Source organism: Octopus bimaculoides, chromosome 1, assembly GCF_046866305.1.
Source record: "Octopus bimaculoides isolate indiv1 chromosome 1, ASM4686630v1, whole genome shotgun sequence".
Classification (NCBI taxonomy): Eukaryota; Metazoa; Mollusca; class Cephalopoda; order Octopoda; family Octopodidae; genus Octopus; species Octopus bimaculoides.
In genome coordinates, this window is record NC_142928.1 from 155,860,172 (window position 1) to 155,882,057 (window position 21,886).

General features: G+C 37.8%; 1 protein-coding gene and 1 long non-coding RNA gene across 3 annotated transcripts in view; both read left to right on the forward strand.

The window, feature by feature from the left end:
- The window catches only part of LOC106868447 (uncharacterized), a 22,236-nt gene extending 6,413 nt beyond the window's left edge, over window positions 1–15,823 (forward strand). The window contains exons 2-3 of one of the 2 annotated variants that reach the window (XR_001409285.3): window positions 11,721–11,968; window positions 14,743–15,823. This is a non-coding gene — a long non-coding RNA (uncharacterized LOC106868447). Of the gene's footprint in view, window positions 1–11,720; window positions 13,110–14,742 lie in introns of those variants that run through there. The other variant, XR_008265166.2, reaches the window with a different exon arrangement.
- Window positions 15,824–18,607: 2,784 nt separating this feature from the next.
- The window catches only part of LOC106868429 (mitoguardin), a 45,583-nt gene continuing 42,304 nt past the window's right edge, over window positions 18,608–21,886 (forward strand). The window contains exon 1 of the mRNA XM_014913677.3: window positions 18,608–18,745. The gene's annotated coding sequence lies outside the window, so the exon portion shown is untranslated. The remainder of the gene's footprint in view (window positions 18,746–21,886) is intronic.

Sequence of the window (21,886 nt, forward strand, 5' to 3'; positions counted from 1 at the left end):
TTCATACCAAACCACAGCAACAAACATTATCTTCATGCTCTCAATAGAACAGTATTTATGTTTTCAACCATTTTTTAATAATGGCATGGTGCTTATTGGTCTGTCTCCTCAATCAAGAGACTGACCTGCAGCTAAAACATTTTCAAGTCATATAAATTCAAATCTACAGCACAATTCATATTTCTTTCACAACTTTTAAATTTAATTTTTCCAATGTTTTAAATGTTATGCATTTGTGTCATGGATCTGGAAATACTTTAAAATAATATTACAAAGTATTGTGAGAGACGTTGCTAAAAACAGTGATTTATTTTCTTTTATGTTTTACTTGTTTCAGTCATTAGACTGCAGCCATGCTGGGGCACAGCTAGGAAGAATTTTTTGTTGAATGAGTCAATCCTAGTCTTACTTAATATTTTGTAAAGCCTAGTACTTGTTCTATCATTTTTTTTTTTTGCCAAACTGCTAGGTTAGGTGGACATAAGGACACAAACACTGGTCATCAAGCAATGGTGGGGGAGACACACAGACACAGACACAGACACACACAGACACACACAAACACACACAGACACACACACACACACACACATGCACACGCACGCAGATATATATGATGGGTTTCTTTCACTTTCCATCTACTAAATCTACTCATAAGTCTTTGGTTGCACAAAGCTATAGTAGAAGACCCTTGCCTAAAGTACCACACAGTGGAACTGAACCTGGACCCATGTGGTTGGGAAGCAAGCTTCTTATCACACAGCCATACCTGCACCTTAAAATTTTATAATATAGTATCCTCTTTCACTGAATGGCAATTTACAAATGGTACCCTCAGAAAATTGGCTGCTATTTCCAGTATATGGAGCAACTGTATAAAAGATCTCTCATTAGCATGTTGTTGTTTAACCCCAGGTTTGCTCTGAATAAGCAGACCCATGATCAAAGCAACGAAACCTCGACTGTTCTGTCTTTTTTCCCTTTTTTGCAGGTATTGTTTATCTTAGTTTACATTATTCAATGTGCCCTTATGATTTTAAAATAATAGAGTTTAATTTGGAGGAGATTTAACTGGTATTTCTAGTGAGCAAATCTATGATCAAAAGCCTTCCAGTCATGGCCTACCTGTGAGTTTTTAGGAGTATCTAGAACTACATTATCCAATGTGTCCTCATAGTCTTTTTTTAAGCTGGTAGGATGTGATTTGAGGGACGTTTGGTTGCTACTTCTAACAGGTTTTGATCTCATTGAAACTCATATAGGCAAACATTTAGCTGATTATGAGTCATGTATAATTATCACAAATGTTTTAATGACTGAATTGTCACAGACTTTGACATACATACATACATACATACATACTCACACACACATACATACATACATACATACATACATACATAGCATGGAAGGCAGATGTTAAACAATGATGATGATGATACATACATATGTTGCCAGTGTTGTCGTCATCATCGTCATCATTGTCATAATCGTCGTCATAGTCATCATCGTCATATTCGTTGTATTCATCATCATCATCGTCATCATCATCATCATCATTTAACGTCCATTTTCCCTGCTGGTATGGGTTGGATGGTTTGACAGGATCCCACAAGTTGTATACATTCACATGATATAAGGGTGCGATGGGTAAATTGTCACCATTTTATATTTTAAATTTTGTGCATGCATTTTGTTTGTTTTTGATTTTGTCAACTACACAGTATAGTAGGGTCAGTTGAGCACCATCTGTGAAAAAAACAGCACCATGACACAGTTCACTCTGCCAGAAATTTGGAAATGACATGCTGTATAGCTTGGCATTTGCACTGGAAGCTCCAATACAAACAGATGGTGAACACACAGAACAACCACTGGCTTGCTGGGTCCCCAAAACATGTACCAAGAGTGATAAAAATCAAATATTTAGTCAACATCATGATGTTTGGAGTGATTATTAGTGATGGTAACGTTATGCCTCCATTCCTCTTCTCACACAGCCTCAGACTCAACACAGAGGCCTTTCCCAAGTGCCTGGAGGAGGTAGTGCTGCCTTGGGTCAAGAGGGTGGCTACTGGAAAACCCTATGTCTGGCAACAGGACTCTGCACCATGCCACACAAGCAGGAGAACCCAGTCATCTGGTCACCTAACTCCCCAGACTGCAACCCCCTTGATTATTTTGTGTGGGGCACAGTTGAATGAGAGACCAACAAAACCCCTTGTAACACCAAAGATGAACTGAAGGCAAGGAGCATGGCAGCATTCACCTACTTAAACAAGGAGACCATCCAGAAGAGTTGCAGGAGATTCCAAAGTCGATTGGAGGCCATAGTTGAAGCCAATGGCAATTTTATTGAACAAATTTACTCTTTAGTATTTCAAGATATTTTTATGTAACTTTGGCAAATATATCTGTTAAAGTGAGATGTCAGTGTTATTTTCATTTTTGCATAATTTAGATGACATTATATTCACTGCAACCTGTGTATATAAACATTAATAAACATATGGGTTTTTAGAAAATGGAAATTTTAAAGTTTTACATTTAGCTGTATTGTAAATGTTTCATATTTCTGAATAAATATTTTCTGAATAAATACTTCTCATTATGTAACAGCTTTCCAAGAAACAGTCAACATATAAATTCAAAATGAGTTACTTGTATCAGAATGCAGCAAATGGGTTTTCACACTCCTATAGTTTATAATCTACAAGAAGTAATGTTGACAATGAAAGAGCAAGAAAGAAGAATTGAAAAACAAAACCTATAAAGATACATACATACAAACATATATGTTTTGCACACAACTTGCACATGCAAGTGCTACTAGTCGAAAGCTGCACATACTGGAAGCCAGCAAGTGTGTGGGGTCAGCAGGAGAGGATGCACGCTGTTTCGGGGCCTACCTCTTATACACACGCGCGCACACACACACACACACACACACACACACACACACACACACTGCTAGAATAAGAATAGGCTTAGCAAAGTTCAGAGAGCTCCTACTTCTGCTGGTAACAAAGTGCCTCTCGCTCAGAGTGAAAGGCAGACTGTGTGCAAACAGCCACACTACATGGCAGTAAAACATGTGCTATGACTGCTGAGGACATGGGACAAGGTGGTAAAGCACGATGTTCGAATGTTGGGCCTTGCAGAGGCAATGACAAGTGACCAAGACCTTTGGAGGTATGCCATGCTTAAGAAGACTCATCAAGCCAAGTGAGATCATAGTCGTGGCTGATGCCAGAGTCATGTCACAGGCCCGTTAAAAGCCAGTTAAAAGCCCATTAAAAATTGTTGGGTGATATGCCATGCTTGTGAAGACCTGTTGAATCAAGTGAAATCGTAGTCATGGCCGATGCCAGTGCAGTCTGACTGTCATCTGTGCCAGTAGCACATAAAAAGCACCATTCGAGTGTTGGGTCTCATGGAGGCAGTGATGTCAAGCCAAGTGAGATCGTAGTCGTGGCCAATGCCAGTGTTGCGTAACTGACCTGTTAAAAGCACCCTTCAATTGTTGGGTGATACACTGTGCTTGTGAAGACCTGTCAAACCAAGTGAAATCATAGTCATGGCTGATACCAGTGCCATCTGACTGGCACCTATGCCGGTGACATGTAAAAAGCACCATTTGAGCATTGGGCCTCATGATCTCAGTGACAGGTGACCAAGACGTTTGGCGATATTCCATGCTTGTGTAGACCTGTCAAGCAAAGTGAGACAGTAGTCATGGCTGATGTTGGTATCAGGTCAATGGCACCCATGCCAGTGGCATGCAAAATACACCCACTACACTCTCAGAATTGTTGGCATTAGGAAGAGCATCCAGCCATAGAAAACTTGCCAAATCAGATTGGAACCTGGTGCAGTCCCCTCAGCTTACCAGTTTTCAGTCAAACCATCCAACCCATGCCAGCATGGAAAGTGGACGTTAAATGATGATGATGTGTGTGTATCCTTATATATATATAGGAGTGGCTGTGTGGTAAGTAGCTTGCTTACCAACCACATGGTTCCAGGTTCAGTCCCACTGCGTGGCATCTTGGGCAAGTGTTGTCTACTATACCCTTGGACCAACCAAAGCTTTGTGAATGGATTTGGTAGACAGAAACTGAAAGAAGCCTGTCATGTGTGTATGTGTGTGTGTGTTTATAAGTTTGTGTGTCTGTGTTTGTCCCTCCACAATTGCTTGACAACCAATGTTGGCATGCTTACATCCCTGTAACTTAGCGGTTCAACAAAAGAGACCAATAGAATAAATACTAGGCTTACAAAGAATAAGTCCTGGGGTTGATTTGTTTGACTAAAGGCAGTGCTCCAGCATGGCTGCAGTCAGATGACTGAAACAAATAAAAGAATAAAAGAATAAAAGAATATATATATATATATATATATATATATATAGAATATGAAGGATTTAGTTCACTGGTGATCTAAATGAATAAGTATGCTAAGTAAGTGAAACAGTAGATAGAAGAATGCAGACAGGAGAATAAAGTCCACAGCTCATCTTCTTCCAGAATGTATGGAGATTGGTCTGTACTTTTATGAAGGTATAGGTCCTTAAGTATAATCCCAGGTAAATCCAGACAATATTTTTGTAGTATTTTGAATGTTGTGTTCATAACTTTATTCTCCTGTCAGCATTCTTCTTATCTACTGTTTTACTCTTTATTCTTCTATCTACCATTTTATTCCTTTATACACTGTGAATTCTCTGTCTAGAACTTTTTGACATACTCACCTTATCTCTGATGATGGAATACCCAGTGTATAGAGATACTAACCTATCACTTGTGAAATCCCAGAGACAGCTGTAAGACATCATCATTGTCGTCATCATCATCGTCGTTTAATGTCCGCTTTCCATGCTAGCATGGGTTGGACGATTTGACTGAGGACTAGTGGACCAGGAGGTGACACCAAGCTCCAATCTGATTTGGCAGAGTTTCTACAGCTGGATGCCCTTCCTAACGCCAACCACTCCGAGAGTGTAGTGGGTGCCTTTACGTGCCACCGGCACGAGGGCCAGTCAGGCAGTACTGGCGACGGCCACGCTCGAAATGGTGTATTTTATGTGCCACCTGCACAAGAGCCAGTCCATCGGCACTGGCAACGATCTCGTTCAAATGTCCTAATTGATTTAATTAATTAATTACTTCAAATTCACTTTACTCCAATTAGATATTCTAAATGACTTGAGATACTCATCCTGCCTTGGTTTTGCTGTCCTTTTTCCTTTTGTGTGTGTGTGTGTGTGTGTGTGTGTGTGTGTGTGTGTGTGTGTGTTTGTGTGTGTGTGTGTGTGTGTGTGTGTGTGTGTGTGTGTGTGTGTAAAATGCAATATGTTGAAGAATGTGAGTAGAAAATAAAAGTTAGTGAAGTGATATTGAAGATAACATTTGCCTAAATATATAATAAATAGCATGATGTTGTTAGAGACAGAGATCAAACACAACCTCTATCTTGTCTAAACTGGATTTGGTATTTTGTGACTGAAGGAACCTTTTATAACCCAGTGAAAAGTTATTAATGTTAAGGGTTTTTTTGAATAAAAGGACAAAATGTCATTTTTGGAATGCAAGTGAATAATTATTCCTTCCATTGCCATGACTACCACTAATATCGTGACTGTCAAACTGATTGTATTTTGTGTTTTGAGACACAAAATATAATACAGCTTCAGTTGTATTTCTGTTGCCAGTGCCCCTGGACTGGCTCTTGTGCGAGGTGAGGGGTGAGGAGAGGGGAGGAGGGGGAGATGGGATGAGAGGGAGAGAGGGGGAGATGGGATGAGAGGGAGAGAGGGGGAGAGGGGGATGAGAGGAGGGTAATGACGTTTATGATAATGAAGATGATAATGATGTTGACGATCATGATAACGATGAAGAAGACAATGATGTTGATCATGATAATGATGATGATGGCGACTAGTATGACAGTGACAAGGACAATGACATGACAATGATAATGACAACCATTAGGCACAAGCATTTATAAAATAACCAACACCAAAACATTTTTTAAATTTTTTCTGTCGATATTTTAAATTCAGTTGCTCAGTTTGTATTTATCTTAACTGCTACATAACCATAAATGTCTCAGTTAATTTTGAAAATAATCAAGAATTTTTTGAAGGCTTTAGCATAAAAATAACTGACCTGTTAATAATTAAGCTGATGTTTTATACATAACTAAACAAAAAGTTTAAGTTTAAACATGAACACTTCAAAACAGGAGTTTTGTATCAAAGTATTAGAAGCAGTCTTGGGAAAGGAGTTTTATACAAAATGGTTAATCTTCTATTTATCTTGATCTTTCCACCAAAATGTATAATAATATTGACTAAGTATTAACTATTCTGTTGGCAGATCATCTACCTATTCTGGATGCTAATGCATGATTCCATAAATTATAAAGATAAACTAGACACTGGTTATTTTGATGTTATTCGCTGCCATTATAAAAATGACTTATATTGATATATTTACCTACCAATATAGTTACAAAGAAACATTAGCTGATTTAATTAGCTACATATTCTCAAAGTTACAGCAACATTATTTCCTTTGATATTTGCATGAATTTAGTTTGGTGTTTAGTTTAGAACTGAAAGCAAGCTTTCAAATATAAGGAATTATGTTAGAAACATCAAGAGAAAAATACTCTTTACTTTGATCTTAGTGTGTTCTTATCTATAGAGGTGATAAGGAAAAAAAAAAAAAAGAAACTATATTAAAAGAAAAACAAAGCAACTGAAGACCTATTTACATAATATATGTTACCTGTATATAAACATGATACTTCTTTCTTTTCTTTTTCAATTTATGTACACAAAGTTATTTACACTCTCTTCTAAAATATTCAGATTCTCCATGCTACACACACACACTTCTCTCTCGAGTCAGATGTACTTACACATACACTCATACAATTACACCTTCCCCCTCTCTCTCATATATATATTGATGTATATACATACATATATATATATATATATATATATATGTGTGTGTACATGTACACACATACACACACACGCACATGTATATATATAGATATAGATATAAATACATATATATAGTCATTTAAAATTCATTAATTTCTCATGCTTTTTCATAGTTGGATGGTTTTTTCTGCACAGTATCTCACCACTTGTTGTGATCCCTAGTAATTGCCTTCATGAGGTTCAGCATCCCGAGATCAACCTTCAGCTATTTTTCCCCGTGTCTTCTCAGTTTTATCAGTCTTTATCTTTTGCAGGCCATCTTTCACAAAAAAATATTCATATTGGAGCTTCCAGAATGAATGCCAAGCAGTACAGCATGTTGTTTCCAAATTTCTGGCGGAGTGAATTGCGTCATGGTACTGTTTTTCTCACAGACGGTGCCCAACTGACCCTACTATATTGTGTAGTCAACAAAATCAAAAACATGCATTGAAAGAGAGAGAGAGAGTGATGCAAATAAACCCAATGAAGGTTGATAATTATAAATATACATACATATGCACATATACACACATAGACATATATATAAGGATATATATAGATGCAAAAACTAAATATAATCAGAAGATAAACACATATGTACAAACATATAGAATTTATATGTTTTGACAAATAAATTTACATTTATTTTTCCACTTGCTAATTATGAACCTTACAACTATTACGTAATTCCAAGGTCCCAGAAACAGCTATCAAGTTTAAAAATTATGCTTTCTCCTCTTAGTTTTGTATCGTTTTCACTCTATGTAAAAGTAAATTTGTCAATATGTATGAATCTCTATATGCTTATACATACAGGGGTTGGACAAAATAATGGAAACACCAAGCATCATAGCATCATAATTTTGAAATATCTATAAAACCATCAAAAGCTTGTTTATTTTTATGTTTTTTGATTTATTATTAGTGTTGCTTAATATTTTTTGCTAAAATTGCTGTTTCTTTTCAGATATTATCAGAAAAAGGAAATTAAGATTCATTAAAATGACAGATCTATCAGACTTTCAAAGAAGTCAAATTGTTAGTGCTCATATAGCAGGCACTAGCATAATGAAAACAGCCGAAATGCTTGGTGTATTAAGAAGTACTGTCTTAAAACTAATGACAGCCTTTGAGAAAGAGGGAAAAATCTCCTCATCGAAACAAAACTCCGGAAGAAAACCAAAACTTTCAGATAGAGACCATCGGACTCTTACGGGAATTGTTAGAAAGGATCACAAAAGTACAGCTCCCAAAACTACTGCAGAGCTTAATGACCACCTCGAGAACCCAGTTTCCATAAAAACTGTTCGCCAGGAGTTGCACAAAGCCAAATTTCATGGGAGGGGTGCAATCAGAAAACCACTACTTTCAAAAACAAACGTTGCAAAGTGTTTAGAGTGGAGTATAAACTGACAGAATTGATCCCTAGAGTAGTGGAAGAATGTCATTTTCTCGGATGAGTCATCCTTTACCTTATTTCTGACCACTGGCTGAGTATATGTGTGGAGACAGCCAAAAGAAGCATTTGTTCCAGACTGCCTTCTTCCACCTGTTAAACATGGAGGGGGATCTGTGATGATCGGGGGGGGGGGGGGCAATATCTTGGAAATCCGCCGGCCCAATGGTTTCCCTTCATGGCAGAATTAATAGTCAAGACTATTTAAGCATTTTGTTTGATCAAATCCCTCCTATGATTCTGGAACTGTTTCCAGAGGGAAACGCAATCTTTCAGAATGATAAAGCACCAATTCACACAGCTAAAGTTGTTAATGAATGGCACGAGGAACATTCTAGTGAAGTTGAACATCTTATCAGGCCACCACAGTCCCCAGATCTCAATATTATTGAACATTTATGGTGCATTTTAGAAAAACAATTAAGGAGTAGATATCCTCCACCATCATCACTACAAGAACTGGAGACTGTTTTAGCTGAAGAATGGACAAAAATTCCTTTGGAAACAATTCAAACTTTGTATGAGTTCATACCTTGTAGAATTCAAGCTGCAATTACTGCAAAAGGCAGTCCTACTTCATATTAAAATTAATTTGTTTGAAATTTTAAGGTGGTTCCATTATTTTGTCCAACCCCTGTATGCATTTATCTTCAGAATATATTTAGTTTTGTATCTATATATATCCCTATACATGCCCATATGTGTATATGTATGTATATATCAAGCCTAATCATGTTTATCTGCATCTCCATATCATTACATCACTACATCTCCATATTATCTCATCTAGATTTCTCTCATAGTCACTCTTTAGCCTGTGGACCTAGTCCTTGATAAAGACTTCAGAACTCCAATTGCTATTTTGGTATGATTTCTACAGGTGGATGTCCTTCCTAACACCAACCACTTACAGACTGTATTGGTTTATGTTGATGCCTTGCTGTACTCAAGAAAACCTGTCCACCACAGCAAAATTGATACTGGTGATGGTGCCACATAAAAACCACTCATGCTGGTGCCACATAAAAGCACTCATGCTAGTGCCACATTAAAAGCATTGGTGCTGGCGCCACATAAAAATACCCAGTACACTCTGTAGAGTGGTTGGTATTAGGAAGGGCATCCAACCACAAAAACCATGCTAGAATAGACAATGAAGTCTGGTGAGGCCCCTGGTCATACCAGATCTGATCAAACCATTCAACTCATGCCAGCATGGAAAATAGAAGTTAAATGATGATGAGGATGATGATGGCACTAGTGAAGTCATGAAACAACATGCATTTCAAGGAAAAAAGACCCCTCAAATGAGTAGGATTGTAGTAAAGAGGGAAGTGGCTTTATGCCAGATGTTGAGAGGCTAAAATATGACAGAACAGAGACAGGTGTCATGTTATAGAGGAGAGACATGGCTATCTCACAATAGATACAGGTGAGTGGGAGAAGTGATGGTGGTTACAAGGTGTCATAGTGTACTCTCAAGATACAAGAATATGAGAGAATATTGACAGAGGATCAGAAAGAGTGGGTGTATAAATTCCGTAGAGTGTGAGAGGAGAATTACAGATTGTTAGAGATGAGTGTAGAGGTGAATGTAGTAGATAGGATAAGGGTAGAGATGTGGTCGATGATAAATATCAGTATGAGCAGGAGGAAGGTGAAAGAATAGGAGTGACTCAGTAAGGAGGAGGTGGTAAGTGGAAGTACAGGGAGAGAGGAAAGTAGTAGTGTAATACATCTATAGGCAGCTCAGATAATTTGAAGATTTTGTATGAGATGAGAGTGGAAGTGGTGTGAAAGAGAGAGTTGTACAGTGACTGAAATGGATGTCAGTGGTATGTAGGGATGGCTATAGTGAGTGGAATGCAAGGGGGTGGGGTGATGCTGCCCATAGAAGATATGACAGGGTGATGAGAATGACAGCAAATAAGAGGTGTTAAAGATAAGATAATGACAGTCCTAAAATGCATTGCAGAGGTAACTGGTGTTATAGAAAGGGGTAATTGGTGGAAAATAAATTGAGAAAGGATAATATTGAGAATGAGGAGGGATGGATTTAAAAAAGAAGTGATTCCAGGGAGATGGGAAAGTAGCTGATGGCACATGCACACATGCATGTGTGTGTGTGTGTGTGTGTGTGTGTGCACGTGCGCGCATTAGTGCGTGTGTCCATGCATGTGTGTGTGTGTGTGCATTAGTGCATGTGTGCGTGCATGTGTGTGTGAACAACTATAAAAATAAGTACCCGCTTACATCAATGTATTTTTGCACAAATGTGGATGTGATATGCTAATAATGTCACATAAAAGTTATTCCCTCTTTGATCTACTAATTGAGAGTAAATATTTATCTTCACAGCAGTCTGTTTTCATCCCTCTTGCTAAACTATTTTTATTTCTTGACAACAAAGCTCTACAGACTCTGAGCTGCATAACTATTAACTACTGCATACACTAATATAGTGCTGCTGGCTGTCATTATTATATTTTCCATGTTACCACATTGTCTTACAACATTAGTATACCAACTCAACATTGTCCCTTGTTGATCAAGATAGCCATATATCACAAAGCCTTATGATCTCTGTCTCCACAATTTTGTGTTTTATTTTTTTGTATTTCTTACTATGTATTACCTTTTTACTTTTCATATATTCCTACATCCTCTAAAAACAAAGTTACAATATATTACATATGTTGCAGGAAATTTCAGCAGTGACATCAATAAATCCAATGTCACGATTCACAAGAGTATTACCCACTTGATCAACAAAATCTGACCAATTATAAACACATACCTAAACACTTAACATGCAAAATACAAGAATATGACAATTTCCTTCACTCAAACATCCAGTCAGGACTTGGCAAACACTTTCTTGTTTTTTTCTCAAAGAAGTTATACATATTGGTTGTGCTTGCTCCACCATTCATTGACATCTGAAGATTAAAATCTTGAAAATCAGAATAATGGTTAGGGATTTTTTTCAATAAAAACTCTTCAATAAGTATAGAGTCTCTTTTTTTCCTCCTTGAGAAGGCAATTGTGCTTTTAACACACAGACATGCAAGCACACACACATGTGTGCACAAATTTACGCATGCACATATATACAGGGTGCGGCAAAATGATCTGACACATTTGTAGATTAAATAAAACTGAAACAGAGAAAAGAACGAAAAATGTTTTTATTTATGAAATGTACATATAATGCCATTTTGTTTCAATCGGTGCCATTTGTGACATTTTGTTTCATTTCATTTTCAGTTGCCAACATGACTTGGATGGGTAAGCATCATGCTTTCATTGTGGAAATGTTTGTCAAGAACAATGAATCCATAACTGCAACATGAAGAGCGTTCTGTGTACACTTCAGGTTTGGTAGACATAATCCCATACCTACTTGAAACATGATTTTGTTATGGGTTACCAACTTCAGAGCAAGTGAATCAGCATTGAAACAAAAATCAATTGGCCGACCTCAGAATGCCAGAAGTCTGGAAAATGTGGCAGCGGTAAGAGCTTCAGTTCAACATTCTCCACAACATTCTGCACGGAAACACACCGCTACTCTTAGGTTTTTTGATAGAAGTTTGCAAAGAAATCTTCACAACAAACTGCAAATGCATCCATACAAAATGGTTTTGCCACAAGAACTCAGCGAAAGAGACTTTGAAACTCACAGATCATTGTGTTTGGAAATTCAACAATATGTCTCCCATGAAGCTTTTGTGTTGTTTAGTAATGAAGCCCATTTTCACCTGTGTGGCAGCGTGAATATGCAAAATTTCTGATATTGGGCCGAGAACAACCCTTGTGAGTTGCACAAACATCCCTTGCATTGTTCTCGGGTGACCATATGGTGTGCAGTGGCAGAATTTAGCATTTGGGGACTGTACTTCTTCAAAGAGGACAATGTTACAGTGACTGTAAACTCTGATCGATATTGTGTGATGCTAGAGACTTTTCTGAAACCAAAATTGAATGAACTTGACAATAGGGACAATGTTTGCTTTTAACAGCCCACACTTCTTGACATACTATGGGGATTTTTGTTGTGCATGGGAACTGAAAAGAGGTTCACCTACCTTCCTCTCATGGATGCCTGTCTAGCAGTAATCTCTCCGACAATCCTGCCCTACCCCTGTCACTCAGTATAAGCAGCTGCTATCTGACCAACCTGGGCGCAAATTCCCTAACGTCCATTCATGATACCTCTGGCAGGCAAAAAGAGACCGATGCTCACCTCTCTTCCCCCACTTCTCCTCTTGTGCTTCCTCTTCCAGTCAGCCCCTTGACCATTGATGTCATGACCCTCTTCTGGCTCATCCCCACAATTTTAAGGGAGATGTTCCCTGGTCATTTGATCTCATTGCACATTGACATCAGTTGGCTCACCTGATCACCTGATTTGAACCTGTGTGACATTTTTCAGTGAGGATACCTGAAATCAAAGGTATACACTCATTGCCCTCGATCTTTTGAGCAATTAAAAGATGCCATTCGTCAAGAAACTGGTGCCATTCCACATGAAATGGACCCATCAAGTTATTGACAACTTTTGTGAATGCCTTCAACAATGATATAATTTTTAAAACCAAATGAAACAAAATGGTATTAGATGTACATTTAAAAAATAAAAACATGTTTTTCGTTCTTTACTCTTTTTTGCTTTTATTAAAACTACAAATATCTCAGATCAATTTGCCGCACCCTGTACATGCATACATTTACACACACACATACAGAGAGAGAGGTGGGGGCAGGGAGAGTCGCCTAAACTGAGACTCTGCTGATAAGTACTAAAACCTGTAGCTAAAGTTAAGGAAAATGTGTATGCTTATCTCTCAGAATGTAAAGCAAGATATTACAAAAATTGTCCACCATCAACAGCAATAATCAACTAAATAAAGATGCAGAAGGCTAAGCATACTCTCATTGCTTTATCCATCTCTATAGACTTGAATGCCTTCCTAAGGCAGATTTCAGCATTGTGATTCTGCTTTGGGGTGTTGAATTGGACTTGTACGCAATGATAATCCACATCCAAAAGTATATGGAATCAGACTTGATGAGTTAGAAGACCAGATGTCCTTGGGGACAAACACTGGGAGTTTCGCCTTGAAATAATTCTTCATATACTTTAATCTCCATACTGGGGTAGTGTTGGTTGAACATAATGTTATTTAGATGTTAATATTTAGCAATCCACCTGGTGGTTTGGACAAATCCTCTTCAGTACAGTATATTGTCATTCATCAGCCTTTTGTCATTTCCTTCACAAGGTTCTGCCTCAAGTGAAGAGCAGTTTTCGCCACTTCATTTTATTCCCTCCATTTATACACTTGAAGCTTTTAGTACTTTTGTTATACAACTGACATAACTTGCCTCAGGCCATTAATATTCCTTTGTTCACATACCCTAACATTACACATCTAGTGGAACACGCTTTCTATTTCTTTTAAGTCTTCACAGATCATTTGCATTCAAAGCCACCATCTCACTACCATACAACTATCACACTTTATACATAAGCATCATGCAATCTGCTTTTTAGTCTAAAGAAAATCCTCTTTGTTGCCATCAGTGATCATAACTCAGACCCTGAACTTTTTTCAACCAAATCTTTCTCTCATCACTGTGCTTTCTGAATATCCCTTCCTGCAGCTAATTTGGCTACTAGATAAAAAAAAACAATCATCTACTTTTAGGGAGCCTTGAGAGCATTTGAGAGAATCTATTTCCTGTGAGTTTTTAGTGCTAGTATCTCTGTACCACATATAATTACCATTTCTGCTAGTCTATCTGTGATCCCACTACAGCTCTTGTGTGTTCATAGTTTATATTGGACATACTGTATGGAATTTCTACTCACTCCTTTTCTGTATACAGAACATAGCCATTTCCCTGATAGTTGCAGAGTCCTGTCTTTTCTCCAACTTAATAATATTTTAATTGTTCTATTACAACTTAGAAGATTATAATGAACAGAAGAAGGCTGAGGACTGGGTTCTAATGGATCCCTATCTGAATGTTAAATTCATTGCTGTACTCATTGCTAACTTTCACCTTACTGACTGCACCTCTGTACATGGCTTGAACAGCTTTTGCAAGCCATTTGTTTAGACTGTGGAGCTAAGTCTAAGACCTTCTCTAGTCAACAATGTCAGGTATACATGATCTTGCAGATAAATTGAGACCAATTCTAAACAGTTGACTTAGTGGGTTTAACATTTCATCTTCTGACAAAACCTTGCTTGAAAATCTAATCCTCCACTTTATTTTTCAGGTAAATATCAAATTGATTCGATAACAGAAAGTCACAGAACAACAGAATCATTCCACCATTGTTGTTTTGGGGTGCACCAGGCATACTGTCAATAAAATTGTTAAGTTGACGAAATTTCCAAAAGCAACAGTTTACCGTGTGTATAAACAACTTAAAGAAGTGGGAAAGATTGATAGAAAAAAGCACTAGACTCAAAGTGATTCCTAGCCCAATCCAAAGTTTCTCACTGGCCTCAAACACTTGATTGAAACCATCCCATCCACATCCATGACAACTCTTGCAAAGAAATGCAATGTAACCCTTTCTATGGTGTCCAAAGCTGTGAACAGTAACCTTGGCATGACTAGCTATGTTCGACAATGCCATCACCACCTAACAGCCAAGGCCAAAGCAATCAGAGCTGAGGGATGCCCAAAGCTTCTGTCATTTATCAAGCATCAAGGTGTAGGAAAAACTCTTGTGTTTGTGGACAAGAAGAAGTTCACTGTGGATGCGAAGATGAATCACAGAAATTCTCAAGTGATTGCATACAACCCTTCTGATATCCCCCTGCTTTTGAGACTAAGAATCCTGCTTCTGTGATGGTATTTGGAGCTGTGAGTGACGGAAGTGTCATGGATCCACACTTCATTGAATCTGGCTTGAAGATCAGCACAAAGGAGTATCTGGACATCCTGAAGAACTCTCTATTACTTTGGATGGAGCAGAAGTTTGGGCTTGACAATGTGGTGCTTATTCAAGATTCTGCACCATGCCAGGAGTCAAAAGCAACACAGGCCTTTCTTGATGAGAAGGTGCCATTTTTTGTGAGGGCCAATATCTGACTCAGTAATATCCCAGATCTCAACCATCTCAGTTACTTTTTATAAGGCATACTTCAAGCAACGACCCATGCTTCACCACACTCAAGTGTCAACAGTTTGAAGACCTGCATCATGCATGTAACATGCAAAATCAAAAAGGTGTAGATTGTGGCAGCTACAAAAAAATTTCGTTTTTGTGTGGAGGCAGTAATTGCTCAAATGGGTAGCCATATTGAGTAATAAATATTTTTGTTGTAATAAATGTTACATTAAAATTATATCTGTCTACTACCATTTTTTATAACCAGTTTTATGCATTGTAAAAATTGTCTCAATTTATCTGCAAGACCCTGTAGGCCATATACTTCTGCAATTGTTACAGTTTTGGTATGGTTACCATGGCTGAATACCCTTCCTAATGTCAGTCGCTTTACAGAGTGTAGTGGAAGCTTTTCTGTGCCACCAGCACAACTGAGATCATCTTGCAACTAACTGGCAAGACTAATGAACCACCAATGACTGAAAGAAGAATATAAGAGAGATGTTGATTTTAGTTAAAGGTGCTAAGAGGTGAGATATGATGAAAGGAGCAGATTTATTATCGTGATGGAGTAATATAGGGAGAATAACTGAGTAGATACTGATGGGAGGGATGGAATGGAATGACAGGGAAAAGGCAAGGAAGAAGAAGTAGTATCAGGGATATGAGGGAGGGAGGGAGGGAGGGAAGAGGCATAGGGAGGGGGAGAGAGAATAGAAGGCTGATGGGATTGATTGTGTAAGAGGTATTTAGTGCTATCCAATGTTATAAGGGTGAATGTGGGTAGAAAGTGAGAGGAAGTGGGGATGAGATAAAGAAAGAGATGAGAGTAACAAGGATCTGGAGAGGTTGTGTGAAAAGGGACATTACATACTAAGGGAGGTGTGAGAGAGCTGTAAGGGTGGTAGAAAAGGAGAGATGAGAAAGCGTTAAGTTGGTAAATAGGCTGTGAGAAGCTGGTGAGGGAAAGATTGGCAGTGAGTGAATGTAGGAAGAGAAAAGAGAGACAGCAGGGGACCACAGAGGTGTGGGGAAAATAGAGGTTGAATGCAGTTTAAAGCATCTCAAGAGAAAGAAAGGCAGGTGAAAGCAATAAACTGATGCATTGAAAGCACCCCACCCATCTCCCCTTCTTAACGTTCACACTGTTCAGCTTGCACCCAAAAATGGGTTTTCTCAAATACAGTATGTCACCAATTGCTGCAATTCCCAGCCATCGCTTCTGTGAGGTTCAGCATCTTGAGATCAGATTTCATCTTTTTGTCCCATGTTGTTCTAAGTCTTCCTTTTCCACAAGGCCCTTCAGTTTTAAACACTCAGCCCTATTTTATGCAGCTGTCATATGTCATAAACATAATTTTTTTCTATTGCAAACTACATCAGATTCCTCTCATACACAGTTTTTCTCTGTGGTCATTTGTACCGTGTTGATCATACACACTGATAATACAATTCTATGATTAAGAGATGAGGAATTATGTACATTATTTACATTTGACGGGATATTTGTCCTCATCTTGTTAGTTGTTAACACAACGTTTTGGCTGATATATCCTCCAGCCTTAGGAATGAGAACCCAGGTTCGAAATTTCCCCCAAGACACCTAATGGTGTCTTGGGGAAACATACACACTAACTTTACATATCCAGTACAAAATGTCCAACCTAATTTCTGTCTAGTCTTTACAAATCCCCTGCACTCAGATTTCGGGTCTCGCTACCATGTAGCATGGTACTTGACACACAAGCATCAATCTGTCCTTTGTTGCCAACAGAGGGAATAACTCACTTAATTCAGCACTAGTTCTTTCTCTGGTTACTATGTTTTCAAAATAACAGCTCCCACAGCAAATTATATCACCTAGGTAACTAAAGCTATTGACTACTTCTATAGAACCTTCTGAGCAGTTGAGAGAATTTACCTCCTGAGTGCTCTTCGTGCTTAATATTCTGACTACTTGTCACATATGAAGGCTATTTATGCTGTTAGCCTGTCTGTGATTCCACTACACCTCTTGTGCGTCTACCGCTTACCACTACTGGTTACACGTACGAAGTTTTTACCTACTTTTTTCAGCATGCGAGCACGGCCTTTTCCTAGATGGTTGTAGATTCTTGTCTTAAAACTATATATTCCCTCTATTTCGTATATCGAATGTGTTTGGGGGAATGGATCGTGCGCTACATCCGATCACCCCACATATATACACATGCTCTCTGCGTGCATGTTTACATTTTAAACTACGAAAAATACGCGGATATAAAACATTACATAACACGTTCAAATATATTTTAAAAACCTTGATTCCCTTCATTTAAAACAAACATGGAATCATTATTTAACCCAAAGTTAATCAACATTCGATAAAAGAAAATTAACACTAGTTATTTAGTTATAGAGCTAAATTTAATATAATCTTAGTCGTTTAACCCTGCGTCAGTTTCGATCGAGTAGACTTGTTACAGAAGACTTTCCAACCTTTTCTTTTAGTCATAGTTAGGACAACATTATCTTCTATATCTTTCTTTTAATGACAATATTGTGTACTGTGAATGAGATTCGGCTACTATTTCTACGAAATCGAGAGATCTCTCTCGTTGGATCGTTTAGAGTTAAATTTATCAGCTACAGATTCTACCAAAAGTTTAGAATTCACAAAACAACCAATTCGAATAGGTTCAGTGACTTAGAACTGAAATAAACTTCTAAAACAAAATTCAAAATTAAAAATGAACGCTACTATGACATCACTGATCAGGTGGTTAAAAATCTCTTCAAAGATTTAAAAAAAGTTTTGAAACAATTTAGTGTGTGAAAAAAAATATAACATCGGAGTTGTAAATAGTAAGCGAAATGTGTAAAAGAGATGTAATTAATGAAAATATGCATCACCGAGATGTAAATGTGAACAAAGGGACGCTACTCTTACTTTTTTTCGTTAACCATCTTAGTAATTTTTTTTTTCTTTCGTTTCGAAACAAAAAAGTAAAAACAAGGAAAAATATAACAAATGAGTTTTCACCGAACATAAAATGCTAAAGCTGGCCAAGTTAACAGAATATTAGACTGCCACCAGAAGGGTCGATTGTTCGTATCACGTTACTGGAACTATTTCATGCCTACTTCTGATGTAGTTTCTCTCAAAAGCCCCAATGGCTAGGTAAGAATTACTAGTGTAAATAGTGTCTAATTGATGAGTGTTTGGTTGACATGTAGTCCTGAATTTAAATTTTGAAATAGATGTATAGATGCGAGAGGGATTGGCTCTGCCAACTTGTTTAAGTCTTCAGTGATGTTGAAGTCTTCAGTGATGTTGAAGTCTTCAGTGATGTTGAAGTCTTCAGTGATGTTCTTAGGAATCCACCAATGCTAATTGCATAAAACCCATGCAAGGATGAATAAGTGAGTCGATTTCAAAGGCACAATTACAGAGCATTTATGTAAATAATAACATTTGTAATATACAGATATGCAAAAAACGTTTGTGTTCTATGAGAAGAATTTAGTTCTGACTTTTCAGGTAGTACCTTTCTTCAGACAGTATCATCTTGAGTTATCATCATCATCATCGTTTAACGTCCGTTTTCTATGCTGGCATGGGTTGGACGGTTCGACTGGGGTCAGGGAAGCCAGGAGGCTGCATCAGGCCCCAATCTGATCTGGCAGTGTTTCTACAGCTGGATGCCCTTCCTAATGCCAACCACTCCGAGAGTGTAGTGGGTGCTTTTTACGTGCCACCGGCACAACGGGCCAGAGCAGCTGGCATCGACCACTATTGGATAGTGCTTTTTACATGCCACCAGCACAGAAGGCAAGTCAAGGCGGCACTGGTATCGGCCACATTCGGATGGTGCTTTTTACGTGCTACCGGCATGGGGCTCACGACTACAATTTCCATTTGATTTGGTCAGTGGCTCTCAGCAGGTTGTCCCGTAGAAACCTCCAGTTGTCTTCCACATTATGTGATGCTATATACCCTCCTATTTCGTCGAAGGCTTCGAGTAATACTTAAAATATCCTCCTTTTCAAAATGGTAGGATATGATGTGAGGGAAATTTGGCTAATATTTCTCAATAGATCAAGCATTTACATAGAGGCTCCTCTTTTATTAATACTGTTCTAATTATTACTATGCTGATTAACAACAACTAATAGTCAAGCTACATGAAGTCGTAATCATGGCCAGTGCCAATGACACGTAAAAGGCACCCAGTACTGTTTGTAGAGTGGATGGCATTAGGAAGGGCAGTCAGCCATAGAAACCAAGCCAAACCAGATTGGAGCCAGGTGCAGCTCTCCAGTTTACCAGTACCACCCAAACTGTCTAACCCATGCCAGCATGAGAAATGGTCGTTAAATGATGATGAATAGTGATAACGATTTGTCACATTAGCACAAGGTTACAAATTTAAAATAAACAAAATTTCTGACTAAACAGGTAAGGGTTGGTAACAGGAAGAGTGTTTAGTCATAAACTGCTGCCCTGAATATATCCCCAAGCAATCCATGTTTGCATAGATAAATTGATGTTAAAAGAAGAAAAGAACAAGAAAAGAATATGCCTAGTTAAGCCAACAAAGTTATTGGATATTATTTTATCAACACCAGAGAAATGGTAAAAAAAAAAATCTACTCAAGTGAGACATGAACTTGGAATGTAGATGAACAAAACTAATTACTGCAAGGTGTTTTAATTTGAATCTACAGACTAGATTATTCTCATAGCTGAAGGTGTGTGGCGTTGTGCTTAGGGTATTTGACCCATGACTGCAAGGTCGTGAGTTCAATTCCTGGCAACACATCAGGTCCTTGAGCAAGACACAATGTTACAATGCATTAAAATCCCTTAATAAAATGATTGTAGCAATACCACATAATCCATATATATACATCCGTTTGTTTGTGTTGAATGAATGAGAGAGGATTGCTCAGAGCATGTAGAGGATTTAGCGTTTTTTAAATTTTTTTTATTGAAACTGAAACTAATAGTTTGATTCGTTTCATAATTAATGCATTGAGCTTTTAAACTAGAGGCAATAACATAGTGGGGAAAAACAAAGCAATACTTTGCTGCTGAAGTTATAATGCGATCACATGTCTAGACTTGTTTCCTGCAGTTACCTAAGTAATTAAAATCATATTGGTCAATAACTAATATTAGTTTTCTTCTATATGGATGTAAAAAGCAGTACCAGACTTGAATGATAACAGCTAGAAAGAGGTGAAGAGGCTTGATGAAGCATATGTCCCTCAGTGAACTGCAATGTTAAAAGAGAATATTAATGTTTTTCTAACTGCATAAATTATTACTAGTTCGCTTTTTAATGCTCCTCAGATTAAACAGATTAACATAACGATCGTTTTTCATCTATATGACATCGCTGAGCAACTTACTTCCAACTCAATTTTTGTTTTCTACTTAAGTTAGTTTGTAATCTTGTCCGTTTATGTAGTGAACCTCCAGTCGCTAATTTGACAAGTACGGTGAAGTCTATACTTCACTAATGAAGTCATAATGAGCCCAAATAATGTCTGGAGTTGCACCTGTAAGAATCAAAATAAGATTAATCTCTTACTTTGACACAAAGCCACAGATTCTGGGTAGGAGTATAATCGATTAAATCGAACCCAATTGTTCATAAACATTCCAATGTTTTATCGAACCTGGAAGGATGTAAGGCAAATTTGACCTTGAAAGTAAGGCTGTAAATATAGATGCTATAAAGAATTTTCTCAATACCGGAATGGTATTGTTTTCCTCACCGCATAATCATTTCTAGTAAGCTTTTAGATGTTTTCATTAACTTAGCTATTGTGTCTCACATACATGACGTCTGTGAGTGAGAATATTTATTTTAACAGAGCTTTTAATCAGTTTCTTTTCATTTTTTTTTTTGAAAAATTGAAATTTTACTAACCAATTTTTTTCAGAATCGTAATCTTCGTATTTTTCTACGTATTTCGCAAAAAAACAGGAAAAGTGAAAAAATGCGATTTTAAAAACTTTTCTTCAGAATCGGATCCTCCATAACCAAAAACGTGGGATTCCGTAAAAAAAATCAATATATATCCATTTTACCGAAAGTTATGACGGAAAAATCGGATCTTGTGAATTTTCCGAAAGTCCTCTCCTCACCCCCCCCCCCCCCACTCGGGTGGTCAACGCGCATTTTTTTTCATATTCGGTTTCCACATACTTGTTAACACCCCCCACCCCAGCTGGTTAATTTTTTTTTTGTTCCCGGGTGAGGATCTTTATATTGACCCGAATTCCACGCTCTGAGAACTTTCAAGAGAGCGT